General features: G+C 40.3%; 1 non-coding gene across 1 annotated transcript; it reads left to right on the forward strand.

The window, feature by feature from the left end:
- Positions 1–13,106: 13,106 nt before the first annotated feature.
- Positions 13,107–13,213, forward strand: LOC124109148 (U6 spliceosomal RNA). The gene has a single exon (XR_006856880.1). It is a non-coding gene; the product is annotated as a U6 spliceosomal RNA (small nuclear RNA).
- The last annotated feature ends 8,497 nt before the right edge of the window (positions 13,214–21,710 follow it).

Below are 21,710 nucleotides of genomic sequence, written 5' to 3' on the forward strand. Positions count from 1 at the left end.
CACAGTGTCTTCGCCTGGGTTCCCCTGAGACCAGCATGTCTGTGCAGTTAGATTGTCTGGGAACAAGATTCCAGGGAACAGGAGTAAAGGACAGAGGAGAACTGGGAGGGAAGGAGGCCCAACACTGGGTTATATGATCAGATTGGCCAGTGCCAAGGGCAGGTTGTGTTCCAGTCAGCCAGAACTTCTGAGGAGGACTATAAAATACACCTAAAAACCATCTGTACCATGGACAAAAGAAGGAAGTATTTATCTTTTACACCCATCCATCAAAGGCTGAGCCACAGGTGTCAGCGCTTCACATTTCCAGGTGTGAGTCCCAAACAGATTCTGTCTCTTGGGTAGAAAGCAAGAGGTGTGGCATCACAGGGGGAAGAGATCCCCCCACACACACTAATCCTACTGTACCTCTGTGAAGTTGGTCAGAGCCTGTGTGAACTGGTCCCTTCAGGAGTGGCTAGAGTAAGTGCTGTGGCAGAAAGGTGTCTGATGTCTGTATTCGGTTTGCCAAAGGGCACTTTACACTAGAAAGTATGGATGCACCTGGGTAAAAAGTTTGACAGACAGGGCCTGTTACATAACCAGCTTCAGGCTGAGGTCAAAGGGAAGCTTAGCCCATCTTCTGGAACACTGTTGGCTTCTTTACTCTCAAACCTGGTTCTGTGCTGGGTCCCTGATTAGTTCACTTCACAGGGGCTCCAGGTTCTGAATTATAGCCCTTCCTGCCCTTTCTCCTGCTGCATGAGTGAATAGTTTCTGCATTTACTGTGATCCTTGTCATTCATGGCCTTCTGAGGGCAAAAACCATATTGCCTGAATGCTTTGAGCTCTTCCTTTGAGCATTAGCTCTCAGCATTAGCTCTCAAGTCACTGCTCCCAAAGTTGAACCAAGTGGCTGAAAATCCAAACCCAGTTTCTGAACCTGCTAGACTCTGTGTGCTTGTTTCCATCAGAGCCATGACCTTGGGAAGACTGATCAGATTATCTTGACGAGGGGATCTCCTCTCAGAGAGATACACATAATGCATAGCTATAGGGACAGATCCAGAGCTTGATGAGGTACTCAGTTAATACCCATAATAGCTGAAAACCAGCATACCCTTGTAGACAGGAGGAGCAAGAAAAGAACGTGGTGGAACAATCAGATTAAAAAAAAAAAAAAAAAAAGAAAAGGTTCTTCACCATAGATCAAAGCAAAGGCAAGGGTTTACCCCATTATCTTCCTAGTCTTGTAACAGAGTAAGAAGCACAACAAAATTTTCTTTTAGATATTTGTGTTCAATTACTTTCCTAAAGGACTTTGAAGCTGATAGAAAAAAAGCTTGATGTTGTGCATTAGCAATACCTCATGGTGTGCACTACTGCTGTAAAAGCATTTTGAGAAAATACATCTATTTTCTCATTTAATTCTCACAGAAATCTCATAAAATTGCTAGAGGATAACCAGGATGGCAGAATCACAAGTTTTTCAGCAAAAATCATTTCTCTTCCTGGAGTCCTTAGGCCTTAATCTCAGAGACAGAGTTCTACAAGAAACCATTAAGGACACTGGGACATAATCTCCCAAAGCAGCGAGACACCTGACTGGCTCTTTACCCACAAAGTGGTAAAAGAAACTCTTCTTATAGATGTACAGAGGAGATTAGCCATATGATCCAACTGTATGAGTTCTATAAGAAATTCAGTTTAGATTCAAAGACATGAGCAAGTTGAAAAGATATTCTGCAAAACAGTTAACCAAAAGAGCTTACATGGCTATACTAATGTCAGACAAGTAAACTTTAACACAAAAACTGTTTCAATGGCAAAAACCACTGTATTAAAAAAAAGTCAATCTGTCATTAAGATATAAAATAATAAATATAATGATTACCTCAATACATGAAACAAATTGAAAGGGAAAATACACAGTTACTAACAGTAGACTTCCACACCCTACTTTCAGTGATGATAGATAAAACAACTAGACAGAAGTGTCAGAAGCCACCCATGAAATGTCCGTGAGCTCAATCGGCTTGGAAGCCATTGGGTAGGAAAGTTTGGTATCTGGGAAACTCCAGCAGCACTCCTGCTGGTTTGAGATCGCCCAGTACATGTGATCCTACCTAGCTATGCCAGGTTCAGCACTGTACTGGAGTTGGGGTGACCTGCTGGAACTACACAGCCACACAACCTCTCAGAGATGGGTGTGGTTTGCCAAGATGCCAATCAAGCTGTTTGCTGTAAGTGCCCTGCCACACTGAGAAGCAAGATGACTCCTCCCGCTGAAACCTTATCCTGCCTTTAATGAACTCCCCCTTAAATAAAGGACTGGAGCCATTTTCTAGTTGTTCAGTTCTAGCTCCTGTGTGGACTGGATCTATCAGGTGCTCCGCTTCCTTTAATCTAATTTCTGGATATGTCTCTTATTTCTTTACGAGACTTGCATTTTCTCAGGTGGCTCACAACCTTCTGATCAGGAAACTACCCTGGCAGGGTGCTGGCTGCCCTGCCATACAGAAGATCAACAAAGAGAAGATTTTAAGTACACTATACACCCACTAGACTTACCAGGCCATAAAGAAACCTACCCAACAACAGCAGAATTGCACAGACTTCTCAAGACAACATATTTGGCTACAAAACAAATCTTGAAGATTTTTAAAAGATTAAAATTATACAGTGTATCTTCTCTGAGCACAATAAAATGAAACAAAATCCATGAAAGAAGGAAATCTATTAAATTCACAATTACATGGAAATTATAGAATATACTCTTTAACAACAAATGGAAGAAAACACAGGGAGTGTGTCAAATAGTAGAGAAAATCAACCAAAAGTTGGTTCTTTGAAAAGATCAACAAAACTTACAAACCTTTAAATTAGACTGACCAATAAGAAAAGAAAGAAAACCCAAATTATGAAAAAGAAAGGAATGAAAGTGAGGAAATTACTACTGACCTTACAGAAATAAAAAGGATTATTAAAGGATACCAACTAACTGCCAATAAACCAGATAACAAAGACAAAATGGGAAAATTCCTGGAAACATAAAAGTTACCAAAACTTACTCAAGAAAAATGTAGAAAATCTCAGTAGACTTGTAACAAGAAAAAAAGATTGTATTTATAAAAATAATTTTTAAAAAGCCCAGGGCCAGATAGATAGCTTCTCTAATGAATACCACCACTTAAAGAATTAACATGCATCCTGAAAGTCTTCCAAAAAAAAAAAGGAGAGAACACTTTCTAACTCATTCTATGTAGCAAACATTCCCCTGAGACCAACACCAGGTTAAAACATTAAAAGAAAAGAAAACTTTAGGCTAATATTCTTTATGAACACCAGATGTTAAAATACCAACAAAAAAATCTAGTAGCATATAAAAGGGATTATATATCATGACCAAGTGAGATTTATCCCAGGAATACAGCATGACTCAATGTACAAAAATCAACATAATACACTACATTTATAGAATGCAAAAAAATCATTTGACAATACCCAACACCCATTCACAATACCAATACCCTTTCAAAATAAAAAAAGCTAGCAAACTAGAAATAGATTTCCTCAACATGATAAATAGTATCTATTAAAAAACCCACATCATAGTCAATGATGAAGCTAATCATTTTGTAATAATTGGTTACAAGACAAAGATGTTTGCTCTTGCTACTTATATTGAACACTGTGCTGGAAATTCAAGCCACAACAATTAGATAAGTCAAAGAAATAAAAGATATCCAAACTGGACACTCATAAATATCTGGTGGGACTGCAAATTGGTGCAACCACTCTGGAAAGCAGTATGGAGATTCCTCAGAAAACTTTGAATGGAGCCATCATTTGACCTAGCTATCCTACTCCTCAATTTATACCCAAAAGACTGTAAAATCAGCATACTATAGTGATGTGGCCATATCAATGGTTGTAGCAGCTCAATTCACAATAGCTAAGCTATAGAATCAACCTAGTGCCCTTCAACAGATGAATGGATAAAGAAAATGTAGTATATCTACTCAATGTAATATTACTCAGACATAAAGAAGAATGAAATTATGGCATTTACCAGTAAATGGATGGAACTGGAGACTTTTATGCTAAGTAAAATAAGCCAATCCCCCAAAACCAAAGGCTGACTATTCTCTCTGATATGTGGCTCCTAACGCACAATAAGAGTGGGAGGGGGGAAAATAGAAGTTCATTGGATTAGACAGGGGAATGAAGAGAAGGGAAGAGGATGAGAATAGAAACACAGTAGAATGAATCAGACATAATCTTGATGTGTTAATATATGAATACATGACCAGTGTAACTCAACATCATGCTCAACCACAAGAATGGGGAGTTATAGTCCATGTATGTATAATATGTATAATATGTATAAAATACATTCTGCTATCCTGTATAACTAAAAAGAGCAAATAAAAATAAATAATAAAACTTTTTTAAAAAGATATCCAAAGTGGAAAGGAAGAAATAAAGCTACAATAACCAAGACAGTGCGGTACTAGCCTTAAGACAGACATGCAGACTAATGAGGTAAGAGAGGTCCAAAAATAAACTTTCACATATATGATCAAATGACTTTTTTAAAAAAAAGATGCCATATGTAAATCAATGGATGTGTAACTGATGTGATTCTGCAATTTGTATACGGGGTAAAAATGGGAGTTCATAACCCACTTGAATCAAAGTGTGAAAAATGATATATCAAGAACTATGTAATGTTTTGAACAACCAACAATAAAAAATTAAAAAATAAATAAATAAATAAAAAAGATGCCAAGATCATTGAACAGAGATATACTGCATTTCTTTATCCAATATATAATTCTGGGAAAATTTGGTATTCATATATTAAAAAAATAATGTTGGACCCCTATTGTATTCCATAGAAAAAAAATAACTCAAAATGGATTAAAAACCTAAATATAAAAGCTAAAATTAGAAGCCTGGGGAGAAAACATAGGAGGAAAGCTTCATAGCATTGGATTTGGCAATGATTTCTTGGCTATAACATTAAAATCAAAAGCAACAAAAGAGAAAACAGATAACTTGAACTTCATCAAAATTAAGAACCTGTGTGCATAAAAGGACACAGCATAATGAAAAGATAACCCATGGAATGGGAGAAACTACTTGCAAATCATGTATCTGACAAGGAGTTAGTATCCACAATGTGTAAAGGACTCCTGTAACTCGGGGTGGGGTTGTGGCTCAGTGGTTGAGCGTCCACCTAGCACGTGCAAGGCCCTGGATTCAATCCTCAGCACTACATAAAAATAAATAAAATAAAGGTATTGTGTCCAACTACAACTAAAAGATAAATATTTAAAAAAGAACTCCTGCAACTTAACAATACTACCAAAAGAAAGAAAACTCAATTTTAAAGTGGGCAAAAGATTTAAATAGGTACACACACACAAAAAAAAAATATGAATTTTACAAGAGCAATACACATATGTTCTTAAACATTAAATTTAAGTTACCAATGAATCCTTTTTAAAAGAAACTATAAAATCCAGTAAATTAATAAATAAATACATTTGTAATTCATTAAAACATATAAACTCACTGTGTTAGTCAACTTTTCAGCACTGTGACAAAACACCTGAGAAAATCAACTTAAAAGAGCAAAGATTTATTTTGGCTTACAGTATCAAAGGTTTCAACCATGGTCACTTGGCCCTACTGCTTTGGGTCTTTGGTGAGCAGAACATCTTTGGTGGGGAGCATGTAGTGGAGCTGAGCTGCTTATCTCATGGCAGCTGGGAAGCAAAGAGAGGAGAAAAGAAGGTGCCAGGGACAAGATATACCCTTTTAGGGCATGCTCACAGTGACCAACTTCCTCTAACTAGGCTCCACCTCCTCCTGCTTCTACCATCTCTCAATAGCCCATTTAATTATGAAGCCATCGATGGATTAACACATTGACGAGATCAAAGCCCTCATGATCCAATCGCTTCCCCAAAGCCCTATCTCTGAACATTGGTGCATTGGGGACTAAGAACCTAACACAGACTAAGCCTTTGGGAAACATACAAATCCAAACCACAACATTCACCTGACAGGTTCTACATTTCACCTTGAGATGGGCAGGGCTGCCTGGAGCATGTAGTTGGTGAAAGAAATGTTATTGACCTTCTAAAGAGTTGGTATTCAAATACTCCTGTAGGAATCACAGTTTGTATTCAAGCCTACAGAAGGAAAAGCCAACAGGGAACCTAAAGAGTTCTGCCTGAACCCAGATGATTTTCAGTCTTCTGGCAACTGAACCTCAATGACAGGGCCATCACTTGCCACCCAGCTCTCCAAGGAGACCTTGAGCAGAGAGGCTGAACTCAAAGAGAAGAGAGTGCCTTTTGGAGTGCTAGCTTCTTTCTATTACACAACGGGAAAGATTTCCAACCCTGCTGCCAATTAGGTAAATAGATAAGACCTGTCCTCAGGAACACCCAAAAATGATGACTCCTCTTTTCCCATAAAGCCTGGGCACCCCCCGGCAAAATTATTTGCTGTTGATGGCTAAGAAACAATTACTTGTTCCCTTTTTATTTTTTATTTTTTAACACCTCCTCAAGGAAGTTAAAGGACACCTTTTGCTATTGCTAGGTTGAATTTTTCTAGGGGGAAATAGTTCTAGTATTGAGCTCTAAACTGAGGTTTGGAGGTCATACATGAAATAAGAATTTGAAAAATAAGACCAGACCCTAACCCATAGGGAGGACACAGTCAATAGCTTAGTACCCAAGCACAAGCATGTCTTTAAAATGGGAAAGTAGACATGGAGGTTCCCTGCCTGCCTGACACCCAGGTGGGCAACCAATATGTGCAGAATTGAAACCCTCCAAAATTCTGTCCTCTTCCAAGCTTCTCCAGCTCAATGCGGGGCACCATTGTGTCAGTGTAGGTCCTCCTAGAGAAGACACCAAGATAGAATTAAATGTTTAAGCGTTTACTGGGGCTATAGTTGTAGCTCAGTGGCAGAGTGCTTGCCTAGCATGTGTGAGGCACTGGGTTTGATCCTCAGCACCACATAAAAATAAGTAAATAAAATAAAGGTATTTAAGAACTTACTAGGGGAAACAGGAAGGATAAAGAGGAGCAGAAGCAGAACTAAGCAGAAAATGACTCCGGCCAGAAGGGAAGGAAGGAGGATGGGGTAGAAAAACCCTCAGCCTGCAGAGCAGTTCTGAGAAAGTGCTGCCCAAGCTGACTGGAAGTCTGAGATCCCTTCTTAGGGAAGTTCCGCCTGTTAGTCCCTCTTTACAGCATCAAGTGCTCTTTGTGGCATTTAGGATGGAATTATATATTTGACTATTTGTCTAATTTCCTCACTAAGGTGTGTTTTCTGAGGGCAGAGATCACATTTAGTTTTGCTCATTATTGAATCCCCAAGCCTTAGCAAGTGACCACCCTTTGTAGTTGCCACAGAATATTTGTTGAGTGAAAAAAAAATTACTTGATTTTTTTCATTTTTATTTGCATCATCAGGTGTAAAGTTAGGCATTCTGATTTTATAGAACAGTACTAATCAACTCAAGAACAATGAAATTCAGATGAAATTTTGATTCCACAAAGTAAAGGACCAAATTCTGATATTGAGAAATTACCCAGATGGGACCCTGACTCTGTTCACATGTGTCATGTCTTTAAAGGAATAAGCAGGATATGGGGTTTTTTTTATTTTTAGTTTTTTAGTTGTCAATGGACCTTTACTTATTTACATGTGGAACCAAGTGCCTCACACATGCTAGGCAAGTGCTTAACCACCAAGCTACAACCCCAGCCCAGAAAAGCAGGATTTGACCTACCTTCCGTTGTTTCCTTCTCTCTTCCTGGCCTTCCTCCTGCAGAACAGATCTAGCTCCATTTTGTTCTCATGGAATTGAGAACTGTCCTACAAGGAAAAAGTCTTGCTCCAAGGCAAGGATTTTTTCCCCCTTTATAAAGCGTCATCTTCTGAAGGGGGAAACACAGGTTGTTTTTCTAAGGTTATTATTTGTTCTGCCCCATTCCCCAACTGCCCTTGAGGGAAATACTGAAATTCCCTATATCAGCCACACAGAGAGATCTCTATCATGTTGGGAAGATGCTCAAATCACAAATGTGAAAATCAAATCGACTCTATGCAGATTAAACAGTTTGTTTTTCTGCTCCAGTTTTCAGATTGCTTTATCTTTATCTTTGTACTGCGACCAAAAAAAAAAGTATTTGTGTATGCTCTCTCTCTCTCATACACACACGCACACATACACACACGCACACATACACACACACACCTAATTATATTTGGATATGGAATCTTGTCAGTGTATTGCAAAAGCTAGTAGGTAGAAATGCTTGTAGAAATATTTTCAGATTTCAGTGGCCTGTGATAGACAGAGCTGAATCTTGTAGGGGATTCCATTCAAACTCAACTGGCAGTGCTCTGCTGCCATAAACACCTGATGCAGTGGCCTAATTATAGAGGCTAATTGACAGGCTAAGTTTAAGGTACCTTTCAAAAGACTGTAGTGCCTCCTCTGTCCTTCTAATTACTTCTCAGTCTCATTTCCAAACTTAAAACTATCCTGTTATTATGGAGACACCTCCAATTTAAACTGACAGAGAATGTGTATCATCAAGCATCCAGACAAAGGACTTCGTGGCTGCCCTCAAGAGATCCACCTAGAGGCTGACCGGAAATTCTGTACCAAGGGTTTTTTGTCCTTATATTGTTTCATTTCCTTCCTAAAATCAACGAGGTAGGTATGATTATTAATTATCCCCATTTTCCAGGGAAAAGAAACAGACAGCTAAAAACAGACAGTTTTGCTCCAAATCAGCCAACAATATAAGGCCAGGGCTTGATCCGTAGGGTATCGGTGAGCACCACTTATACCAGGGACAAAACTTAGGCTTTCTGTGCCAGTTTTTCTTATCAGATGACATGTCCCCTATTACACTAACATCACTAGCTTTTTAGTTCTCTGCTGATTCAGGATGGAGTGCCTTGGTCGGGTCTCCTCTAACGGTTCCACCACAAGCCTCTTCAGGACAGAGCCCCAAGGGTCGCCCTCAATCACCTGGCCCGCCACCAGCCCTCAGGCCCAAGTAGGCACTGCACGGAGGGCAGAGGGGACACCCTCCCGCCCTGCCTCTGCCGGCGGCGAGGCGCGGGGGCAGACCAGCTGCAGAGCGCGCACTCGGTGGGCCCGGCTCCCCGGCCGCGCGCAGCCCCGGGCCCGGCTCCCCCGCCCCCGACCCCCGCCTCTGCCGCGGGCCCCCGCCCGCCGCGGGCCGGGAGCTCTGCGCGCTCGACCCCGGGTCCCGCCTCCCCGAGGTTTTCGCTTTCGCTTTCCCGCTGATGTCGTTGGGGAAAATTAAGCTGCCGAGGCCAGGCTGGCGCAGAGGCCGTTCCCGGCGAGGGGCGCAGAGCACGGCGGCGGCGGTCGGCCTGGAACCCGGGTCCCGCTGCCCGCGCCGGGCAAGGTAAGCACAGCCCCTTCGCGGCCGCCTCACGGGCTCCTCCTTGCGGACCCGGCGGGCCCGGCGCCAGGCGGCGGTTGGTCGAGGGCCGGGATGGGGGCTCCCGGGGTAGTTCCGGGAGGGTCGGAGGCGCGGCACTGCTGGGGGCTTCGTGGCCTAGAGCCTCCGGGCGGTGCTGAAGACCTGGGAGGCCTCAGACGAGGATCTGGCAGTCTGGGGTCAAGGTGGGACAGTGGCAAGTCAGACCCCCTGAGCACACATTTCCTTTGGTAGCACACAGACCTTTCCGGGGTTTCGTAGACATTAAAGTGGGAGGGCGCATATAAAGTACCTAACAGAGTACTTCACCTGAACTCAGCAAAGAGCATCCCATCTACCCCGCTACCTGTCACATTCAGCTGCAGCTCACATGTATTTCTGCCTTTCTTGGTTTCCCAGGTAGAAAACAAGAGAGCAGCCAGGCCAGGATTTGGCCCCATTCCCACTGCCCATATGAAGTCAGGGAGCCCCAAACCCGGGACTGGCATAGATGGTCAGAGATGAGTGCACCCAGAGTCTGAGCCCTCCCCAGACCAGGGAAAGATCTGCCCACTGCAGCCCAGCAGAAGTGTGACGGATGAGGACTGCCTGGGCTTTGCCCTTGGCCGGGTACACACAAATCATTTGAGAATTGGGGTCCATCCCAGGGTGTGAAGACAAAGTCTGCCCTTTAGAGTGCTCCCCATTCCTTGGCAAGTTACCCACAGGCCAGGTCTTGTAGGACAAGAATAGAAGGCACTAAGTGCTAAAAATGAAATAAATATTTAGGCTTTTTGACATATTAGAGTGATGACAGTTTTTGTGTGCCAATACCAAGAACCACCCCCCCCACCCACACACACTCAACTTCTGTCCCAATAAAAATGAATTCACCTGGCTCAGCCTTGGATGCAGTGGCACTCACCTGTAAATCCCAGGACTCAGGAGGCTGAGGCAGGAGGACTGGAAGTTCTAGACAAGCCTCAGCAACTTAGGCCCTAAGTAACTTAGCCAGACCCTGTCTCAAAAAGGGGCTGGGGATGTAGCTAACTAATAATGTGACCAGTACCAAAAAAAAAAAAAAAAGAACATAATCAAAGACCCTTTTCTGAAACAGAAGATGATCCATGGTCCTAATTTGTAAAAACAAGGGGTCCTCACTCTGCCCCATGAGCCAGAAAATTAGATTTTGTCTCTAGTTTTGTGGCTTGCTATAAATGAGGTATCCCTTGTCTCCTGTACTCTCTTCTGTCTCCCTCCTTTTAATTGAATTTAAAGTGTAATGGATAGTTGTTTCTCTTTCTTGTCTTCTGTGTGGGTGAGAGGGTGGGAGGAGCAGGTGGTGTCCTGGACAGCATCCACATTTTACCACCCCAGGTTCTTGCTTCCATCTTCCTAAAGATTGAATGACTGGGCTGAAGACCAAACCCATTTTTCCACCCACCTTCTTTTCTCCATAGCTGGCTTATTCATTGATTTAGTCACCAGCATGTGCTGTAGTTTACTTTTATGATTTTCTGTTAGGAAATAATAATGTGTGGGATTCTACTTATTTTCCTTAGGCTCTCAGACCCAGAGACTTGAATTGCCACATTCCTCAGTTTATAGTGTACAATAATCCTTGGACCCTTTAGAACCCTTCTTTCCTTTTGTTTTATTTTGTTATTTTCCTCCTTTATCCTCCATTTCTCTCCCAACACCTCCTCCTCCATCTTAGGCAGCCACACTAAATGGGCATATTTGCTGTTTGTCCTCCCAAATCTTTCATTATACATGCTTTAGAAGTATGTGGATCTTTGAAAAATGAGTTATGTTTTGCTTGGTTGTTATGCTTGCCTGAATAAACACCATTGTGCTATAAATTGCATTTTTCCCCCTTAGCATTATGCGTTTTGGTCAATTCATTTCACTGTATTTAAATCTAGTTGTTTCCTCCTTGTTGTTATAAGAGATTCTCTGGGATGTATGTATGTATGTCTGGAAGGAAGGAAACGTGGATGGGTGGATGGTCAGACAAATAAGGCAGATATGACATAGCTGATTTCTAGGATGCTTGCATGTTGCCTTACTAAAACTTGCCACTTTGTGCTGCTGAATGGCTTCAGCAATTTCCTCCCACCAGCAGTGCATGAAGAGTCCCTTTTCCAATATTTGCCTATATTTACTATTATCTCATTTACTCATTTTTAAAATCTGGTATGTTACATTTCTCCTTTTTTGTTTTAATTGAGCATCTCTTCATATCATTTTTTCCTTTAGTGAATTGCCTGTTTATCTTATTTGTGCTTCTTTACTTTTAGGTTTCTGATGTTTTTCTACCTGGTTTGCATTTTGTATATTAATATCTTTGTGTATTAAAATGGTAGTCCTCTGTCAGACATAGGTGGTTAAGTCATCTCCTCATCTTGTCATCCATTAGCTTCATTTTAGTCTCCCTTTTATTATTATTACTATTAATAGTTTTACTAAGATGTAATTTATATACCACAAATTCACCTGTTTATAGTTTATGGAGATTCACTGGTTATTATTGTGGTATTTACAGATGTATATAACCATCACCATCATCTGACTTTAAAACATTTTCATTACTCCAAAAAGTAACTCTATACCCATTAGCAGTCACTGTCCAATGTCCCTCAGTATCTCCCTCCCCAGCTCTATGTAGCTATTACTGTCCTTTCTGTCTATATAGATTTACATATTTCTGGTAATTTCCTATAAATATAATTATACAATGTGTGGCTATTGTGACTGGTTTCTGTCACTTAGCCGTATGGTTTTGAGGTTCATTTACATCATAACATGTATTAGTTTATTCCTTTCTATTGCTCAATAATATTTCATCATCTGGATATACTACATTTTGTTTATCCATCCATTCGTTCAATAAGGCCATTCCTTATTGAACATTTGGGTTGCCTCTACTTTTGGGCTGCTATGAATATTCACAAAAAGTATTCTGTGGACATTTACTTTCTTCTTTCTTTTATCTTTTACAATCCAGGAATCTTTTGTTACTGTTGTTTTTACCCTATTATGCCATGAATTCATAGGGAACAGGTTCAGCAGCTCGGCCTCCTTCCCATGGGTTCTCACGAATTGTGCTTCTCTGGGCTGAGCAGGCTGGTGCTTCAGTTGAACCCAGGCACCTTTCTCTTCAACTTCCTCTCCAAGTTTTGAGAAGCTATAATGGCTCGTAGGCTGCTTAATAGGCTCAGTGTGCACATTAATTCTCTAGACGGCAAGAATCTCACCTTTAACTTGTTTTGTTTGTTTGTTTGTTTGTTTTTTACAACAATGCCAACAGCATGCTGGGTAACACTGTACTCTTCTAGTTTTGTTATGGTCACATTTGTGGGCCATTCCTTATTGAACAGTATCCATTCCTCTGATGTCTATAATATCACCTTTCTTGTAGATTCGCCTGTATATGGCCAAAGGAATAACCCCATGTTTTCTGTAAGGCCTAGAAAACATTTATGGGGTACCGCTCCTCTTTTCTTTGTGTTCATCATTTTGAGGAATTACTGACAGTTTCTATTGAAAGCCTCTGTTTTTATTTCTCTTGGGTATTTACATAGAAGTGGAATTCTTGGGTCACATGGCACCTCTGTTTAAACTCTGAGGAAGTACTCACTTCAGCAGCACAGATGCTAAATTTGGAACAATACCAAAAAGATTAGTGCGGTCCCTGTATAAGCATGATGCAGAAATGAGTGAAGTATTCTATACATGTACATGTTTTTTTTTTTTTTTTGGTGGGGGTGTACTTGGGATTTAACCCAGGGGCAATTTACCACTGAACTATGTGCCCAACCCTTTTAGTTTTTATTTTCAGACAGGGTCTCACTAAGTTTCTGAGGGCCTCACTAAGTTGCTGAGACTGGCCTCAAACTTGGAATCCTCCTATCTCAGCCTCCCAAGTCACTGGGATTATTGGCATGTGCCACTGTGCCCAATGTGTTCCATATGTATTAAAACATAAAAATAAAGTCTGAGAAACTTCCAGATGATTGTTTTCTAGAGCAGCTACACCATAGAACAATTGTACCACTGTGAGGGCATGAGAGCTTTAGTTTCTCTACATTCTCACTAGCAATGGTTATTGGCTGTCTTTCTTATTATAGCCATCCCAGTAGGTGTGAAGTTGTGGCTCACGATGGTTTTTATTTTGTTTTGTGTGTGTACGTGTGTGTGCTTCCCTGATGGCTAATTATGTTGAGTCTTTTTATGCACTTATTAGCAGTTTGTATGTTTTCTTTGCAGAAATTTCTATTTAGATCCACTTTTAAAACTGAATTGTCTTTTTATTAAGTTATAAGAGTTCTTCATATCTTTTATCATATATATGATTTACCAATCCTCACCTAACTCAAAGTTAGGCCTGTGAATCCAAGAGCTTTATACTTTAAACTCTTACATTTAAGTCTGTGATCCACTTATTAAAAAAAAAAACAGAAATCTGTATATGCTATCATTTGCCCCCATTTAGCTCTTTCTATTTGTGTCTTATTAATAAATCCTTACCTGACTAATGATCATAAAAAGTTTTTTTCTGTATTTTCTTCTACTAACTTTGTTTTCTTCCACATTTAAATTTTAACCCAATTGGATTTTGTTTTTATGACAATTCCTTTGTAATATGCTTTTACTTTTTTGTTATTCTTCCATTTTTCTTAGCTTATTACTTCTGTTCTTCCAGAAACTCTATTGAGATATTTCACAAAAAGCTCTCCTGCAATTTTGACTGGAGTTGAATTGAAATCATAGGTTGATCTGGGAAGAATTAATATCTTTGAATGACAAATAATTTCATCCATGTTTCTTTTTGTTTATTCATGCTTTCCTTTATGTATTTTCATGGAATATTAAAATTTTCTCTACTGAGCTTTTACTTGTTTTATTAAGATAATTGTTAGATTCAGTACTATTGCAATTGTAATATTTTGTATGCATATTTCTCTCTTTTTTAGTGGGTCAGTACTGAGAAATGTAATCGTTTTCAGTGGGTTATTATATCCAGCTACTTTTCTGGATTTTCTTTCTTTCTTTCTTCTTCCTCTTTTTTTTTTTTTTTTTTTTTTTTTGGTATCAGGGATTGAACTAAGGGGAAATCAGCCACTGAGCCACATCCCCAGCCCTATTTTGTATTTTATTTAGAGAGCTCTCTGAGTTGCGTAGGGCCTCACTAGTTGCTGAGGCCACCTTTGAACTTGTGATCCTCTTGCCTTAGCCTCCCAAGTCCCAGGGATTACAGGTGTGTGCCACAGAGTCTGACCTTTTCTGGACTCTTAGTCATTCTGACGGTTTTTCTGTGGATTCTCTTGAGATTCCTATTAAATAATTATATCAGTTGCAAACACTGAAAACTTTTGCCCCTCCCAATTTTATATTTGTTTTCCTTTTGTATTATCTCCTCATAGTGGCCGCTGTCTCTGTAACTCTGTTACATGGTGGTGGTGACAACAGACATCCTCATCTTGTTCCATTTCTTAAAGAGAATACATAGTTTCTTTGTGAAGTAGGATGTTAGTTATGGGTTCCTAGAAAATAGGCTTTATCAAGTAAAGGAAGTTTCTTTACTGAGGACCTGAAATCCCAAGGAAAAGAAATAAAATCCTAAGCATTACTTTCTAATAAAAATGTAATAACAAAGTTTATTACGTGTGGTGGCTTAAACCCATGATTAATCAAGCTATAAAACAAAGAAGGTGGTAGGAAAGACATGGCTTTGTTTTAATTCTATAGCTCTGAGAGTTTTGTTTTCCTTTTGTGTTACATGTTCAGCATTGAACTAGCATCAAATGCTCATTCTGTATCTGGCAAGGTGATGAGGTGATTCCTCCTCCCACCAGTTTATAGTAACCTTAAGTTAGACAATGTTTCTTCTTTTTTCTATTTCTGGATAAAATTCATTTAAGAGAAATAGTTTGGAAGTTGGTAGGTTACACTTGTAAAACCTGGGCCTGAGACTTTCTGGGGAAGAAATTTTTAAACTATATTAATTTCTTAAATGGTCATTCACATGTTAGCAACTTTTGTTTTCTAGAAATTTATTCATTTCATCTATATTTTAAATGTTTCATCACAGTCGTTTATCTTATTTTAAAAGTTTTAAACATCTGTTATATTTGTCATTTCCTCCTTTTTCAAGTCTTTTTTTTTTTTTTTTAAGTCTGTTAGTTATCCTTAATAGTCTCCCTAGAGCTTTGTCCATTTTCAAATAAATACTTTTGGGTTCTGTTAACCAGCTTTCTTTTTTGTCCTCTACATCTCCCATTTGGCTGAGTCTTCTCTTGTGTTCATTATTCATTTATTCACATTTCTTTGGCCCCATGAGTTTCTTAGTAGATTCACAGGGTGCAGACATTTGTAAAGTGAGATGGAGAAGCCCACTCCGGCCACCTGTGAACCTGCTCTCCATAGGCTACCCCACTTAGAATGTTGTGTTTTTCTGGACCCTTTCCTATCTTGTACAAACATTATTCTACAACTTTCCAAATTATGGGAGTCATGGACCTCTTTCTGTCATCTATGCTCCCCCACACATATATACCTTAAAAATGGAGTGCCTTAATTTATCCATCCTCCATTCATGGGCTTTAGGTTGAAAGACTTGGCTTTTATTTTGATCACTGGTAACTGTGGTCTTATTTCTGGCATGTTGTGTTGCCATTTATTGTCATGAATTCTTTTTCTTCTTCCTTGTGTCTCTGAATTCGTCAAGGTGTCTTGCCCTTCCTGTTTCTTCTACCTTCCTTCTTTTTCTATAGAGATTTAGAAGTCCTGAATCTGACAAAGATCAAAGTAGCAAAAATTAGTCAGAATCTATAACCTCCTTCCAAACATGAGAACCTCTCCTCTTCCTCATCTTTTCCCAACAGACACATATACACATATAGGAATTTTTAAAAATAATCTGGAAGCTTCCAATTGTTGTTAATTCTCTATGCTTCAGAATATGCTTTTCCTTTTCTGTTTTAGAAATTTTAGTCATCTGTAACCTCTTTGTATGATTGCATTTTGCAGTAGTATAGGAAAGTTTAAATGTCTTTCTCCTAGCATTTAATTTGTAGAGAATTATATCTTGTGAGTAATGCTTCTCTGGGGCTCTTATTTCTCAAAAGCATTCTTTGGAATTCATGCTGTTCTGATCCTCAGTTGACCTTTGCTGGCACAAAGACATGCTGAAATATTTGCAAATGCTGAAGTCACTTCCTCATGTTATACCAAATTTAGTTCCGCTTGCATAAACCAAGCATAATATCAGTTTGTGTAAACTGACCACTAACAGAAGGTTCATATAATAACCTTACCCTAGGATCAGGAACTGGCTAGAGAAAGATGAAAATAGCCCTTAAAATATTCAGCTACTGACTACCTTACACTAAAAAAAGTTTAAAAGTTTTAACTATTTTAATATTTTGTTTATAATACTTAGCATTTATGAGGTTGAAGTGAATTGGGCACTCCCACAGTAAAACTATGGTAAACACTGTGCATAATGTTCAGGCTCAGATTGTCAAAAGTATTTTAAACTTTCTCTACCTTTTATGCCAATTCTGTTTCCAGGAGTATCTCTTAAGACACATTTCCCATGCACAGCTATCCCAGGTCCTGCAGGGTAATTCTGTGCAGGATACATGTGCCACACTGTCCATCACTGGCTTGCACAGAGAGAAGGCCATTCTCCTGCTCAGTTCCTTCTGAATCTTCTGATCAAGGGAAGGAGACAAACCTCAGCTTGGTGCCAGTGTGTCTAAAATTAGGTCTTTCCAAGCCTGCATAATCTTCCATCTGAAATAAAAGAATGAGCAAAAAGGGGTAGCAGTATTTTTAACTCCATTTTAGCCATAGTGTTTTGATTCTAATAGATTGTATTTGTTTTGCCTTTTTGTGGCAAAAAGTGCTGTTTTTCCATTTACAATAGCATGTACTTTAAAATATATTTATTTAAGGACAGAAATTAGTTTATTTAAAGAGAAATGTTAAATTTAATACAGATGGTATTTATGGCAAAATAGTAATGACAATGCATGGTTGTGGGAACAATGACCCTTAGGAAATAATTAGAGCTACAGACAGATTTAAATCAGGGACATGCCTACATATGAAATGTCACTCCCAGTGTGATTTATGTTATTGTAAAGTTAGAACTTACTCATATGATACCTTCATATGGTGGAATATTACAAAATATTAAAAAGCATATTTAGTGACATTTCATTTATAAACTGCAAAAAAAGAGTATACAGCATCCCAAGTTTGTTAAAAATAAAGTATATGTATGCATACTTTGTTAACCAAAAAAAATTGTGTGACCATACATACACACACACACACACACACACACACACACCACATTTCAAAATCACCAGGAAAAGAAAGACTGGAAGAAAATATTTCCAAATGGGTTATCTCAAGATGACTGGGATCAGAGAAGATTTTTACATTTTCCAGTAATGGACATATGTCAATTTTGTCACTAGAAAGAGTAATAAACACATATATCTATTTTTTAGTTATTTTGCTGCCTAAGGTAGTATTTCCTTGCCTGGTATTTTGCCTTCTGCAGGTGCTCCTTGGTCCTTTCATGCTCTAGTTAGGTCTTTGTGGCCACAGGGGAACAGTATCCCAAGACTCCCTTGTCAGCTCTCATTACACTCCAAGGCACTTGGTTTTGGTGGGTGTATATTTAAGCTGCAGGAGTAGAACAGAGAGAGTATTTCCAAAATTTTCTTAAATCATTACCATTGTTTTTTCTTCTCAACAGTCCTACTAGGCAAAACCAAATTAGGACCCCACTTTTTAAGTATGTGGCTCATTAAATTAGGAATGGAGTAGATGCTGAGAGAAGGCCTCCTAGTTTCTTGTTGTTTTTTCTTTAATTATTCTACTTTCCACTGACCATGATTTTTCCAGATGTTGTATATAATCATGGTTCTGCATCACCTGAGTTGGAGATGTATATATTTCAAATTAGATACCCTCTTTACAGAATTACAAATTCCCTTTTCAGGAAAAGGTTGAAAAACAAAAAGAAAAAGAAGAGTTCACTGCAGGTCCTAATGCTTGGCAGAAATAATTGCCACCTTTTGCCTAGTAAAAATTCCATAAGTGTTATTTCTTAGATCTGTTCCTGGAGACTCCTGGGCTCCTCTGTGGAAACAGGGTTCACAGGTGAGTGAGTAAATAGAGTGGTCTCATAACCCTGGTGCTCTGCTGTTTCCTTCTGTAAAGGTGTTGGGCCCCCAAACAGGTGAGTGGCCAAGTGCTGAGCCTGGAGGAGGCCTGCTGTGGCTTCCATTAAGACCTCTCTCCCTCCTGGGTCCTTCAGCTCCACCACACTTCTTCTTCCCCTCTGCCACTGCCATGCCGCTAGCTCTTGCCCCTCTTGCCTGGACGCTGCAGTGGCCTGCGACTGCTCCTGCTTCCCCTTCCCCCTTACTCCCAGTCTGTTTTTTCACAAGAGCCAGTAGTGCTGTGTAACAAAGTCTCCTTATCACTATTTTGCAGTTCTGGGCCTCAGAAATCCTGAAATCAAGGTTTTAGCAGGCCCTCTTTCTTTCTAGAAGCTCTAGAGGAGCATCATTTTGTTACCCTTTCCAGCTTCTAGAGGACACCTGCATTCCTTGGCTCATGGCCCCTTCCTTTGTCTTCAAAGCCGAAGAGTCCTTTGCACACTGCATCAATCTGACATTCTGTAGTCAATATCCCTCTGCCTCCCTCTTCAAGGACTCTTGTCATTATATACCTGGATAATCTCCCCATCTGCAGACTCCTAACTTAGACACATCCACAGTGCCCTTTTGCCCTATAAGAGGACACATACACAACAGCCTCCAGGGGTGCAGACATTTCCTTCTTTGGTGGGGCCATTTTTCAGCCTACCACCTAATATCATCTTTTAAAAACACACATCCAACCACACTGCTCCCTGCATGAGACCCTGTGTAGAGCTTCAGTTCACAGAGGATAAGGCTCCAGCTACTCTTGTGGCTGGGAGTGCCCACACCCCTTCTCCAGCCTTACCCTGCCTTCTCTCCCCACTTACTGTCCGTGGCCCAGCCTGTGTGCCCAGCACACTTTTTACCATGTTGCTTCTTCTCCCCACACTGCATTCTAGGCTTTGCCTCAGACCCAAGAGCATCCCCTTCCAGAAGCTCTCGTAGGGACTCTGTGCCCTTCCTCCATCACACTTACCATAGTTGAACATCTTTGCATGTGTTAAGGTGTTTATTTGGTTAACATCAAATGTTCCTCTTGTGCAAATCCTCCATGTGGGCCAGGGCCATGATTACTTGATTAATCAAATGTTCCTTATGTAAGTATTCCATACAGGCAGGAACCAGTCTATTTCTTGCCCACAGTTGCAACTCTGGCAAGGCGCCTGGCATGTTGCTGTGGGCCAGAAATGATATGGTTAGTAAGTACCTGGAACAAATGAAAGAAATGAATGAATGATAACAGCATTGCCATCACTCTCTGCCCCCTTTACCCCACTTTTTCTTCTCCCCATCATTCATTGCCTTTTCTATCATCACCATCCTCCACTAGAATGGACATTCCCTCTCAAAGCAAGGACCCTATCTTGTTTGTGCACAGCTCTCCTCAAGACTAGGGCAGCATCTGGTCCATAATAGGCACTTGATAAATATCTAGAGATGAATGATCTGCAGAATATTCAGAATCTCCTTTGGTTTTCATTGCGGGCCTCTCTTGGGAATCAGGTGTTATCAAGTTCTTCATTTTAATTATTCAGCCTCATTCAACAATCAATCAAATCACTGGGGACCTTCAACATTCACCTGTTGCAGGAAGGGTTAAATAAATTAATAAAAGTAAATTATTCAGGGGTTACGGCTCAGTGGTAGAGCACTTCCCTCGCAAATGTGAGGCACTGGGTTTGATCCTCAGCACCACATAAAGATAAATAAATAAAGGTAATGCATCCATCTACAACTAAAAAATATTTTTAAAAAAGTAAATGGTTCAGAGCAGTGTCTGACAGCAGCAGCCCTGTGTGAGAACGTGCTGCTGCTGTTAAGAAATCCTTAAATCCATGGTTGAGAGTTCTGGCTGACTGTGCTGTATGTGGTGGGATACCAGGCACAAACCATGGTTGGCTCAGCTAACTTTGGCATTGGGTGAATGCTCCAGGGCTGAAGATAGGAGAGGGCTTCAAAAGGGCGACTGGAGCCATCGCTTATGTTTTTGTCCTGTTTTGCCTGCAGATGGCAGCACGCCCTGGGCTTCCCTGCACTGTCCCGAGGCTGGACAGCAGAGAAGCAAGAAAATGGACTCCCTTCTCTGAGAGACTTGCTTGAATGCCAGCCATGGGTGAGTGTGAGCTTGACCTGAGTTCTTCCTCTTCATCCATCTACATGGTTTGTTTTTTAGTATAGTAATTGGTATAAATCACACATATTCAATTTTGAGATAGTTTGACTTTCACAATTTGTTTACAAAAACAAAAGCCATAGCGGTGAAATTAATCCTAGAATGTTGCAGAGGCCATCAGGATCAAGGGGGCATCCTCTGCATTCATTGTAACTGTGGTGTTCCTTCCCGTCTACACTGCAGACCATCTAGGGAGGGGATACCCACCTAAACAGGGAGGGGATACCCACCCAAACGAGTTCAACGGGTGTGTGATAAGCTGGAAGTTTGAGGTGCAGGGACATGTACAGCTCGTGTACTACCAGAGAACCATCCTGGTCTGGCAGATTCCCAGGATTATGCCTTCCTGCCCAGACCCTCATCCTCTTGGTGGACTTCTCTGGTTCTCTCTTCCTCCCATGACTATCATAGCTCTATCTTATTTATCCAAAGACCCAATTTGGAATCGTTGAATAGGAGATTGCTTATGCTCTATTTCTATCCCATTTGTTAGCTTTGTGCTCAGCAGAAAATAATTCTGGGTTTCATACTTTGGAGTAATGATACCTCCCTCCTCCCCTTCATGCCAACGGCTTCTACACCACTTCTTGCTGTTCTGCTGAGCAGTCTGACAAAGACCTTCCCTGAATTTCAGTACCTTCTAGGTTTGGGGGCTGACCTTCCCTTAGATGCAACACCTGCCTGAGAGGATCCTGTGACATCTTCCCTTAATGTCATGAGTCTTTCTTTGCAGAAAACTTGATTATCCCTTGCTGTCACTCCAACATGTGCCAGCTGTACCCTGCACTGTTTGTATTTTGGGCTCATTACATGGAATCACAAACATTCACAAC

This window comes from Marmota monax, unplaced genomic scaffold, assembly GCF_021218885.2.
Source record: "Marmota monax isolate L192 unplaced genomic scaffold, Marmota_monax_Labrador192_F-V1.1 WCK01_AAM20220418_F8-fsc00199, whole genome shotgun sequence".
Lineage (NCBI taxonomy): Eukaryota > Metazoa > Chordata > Mammalia > Rodentia > Sciuridae > Marmota > Marmota monax.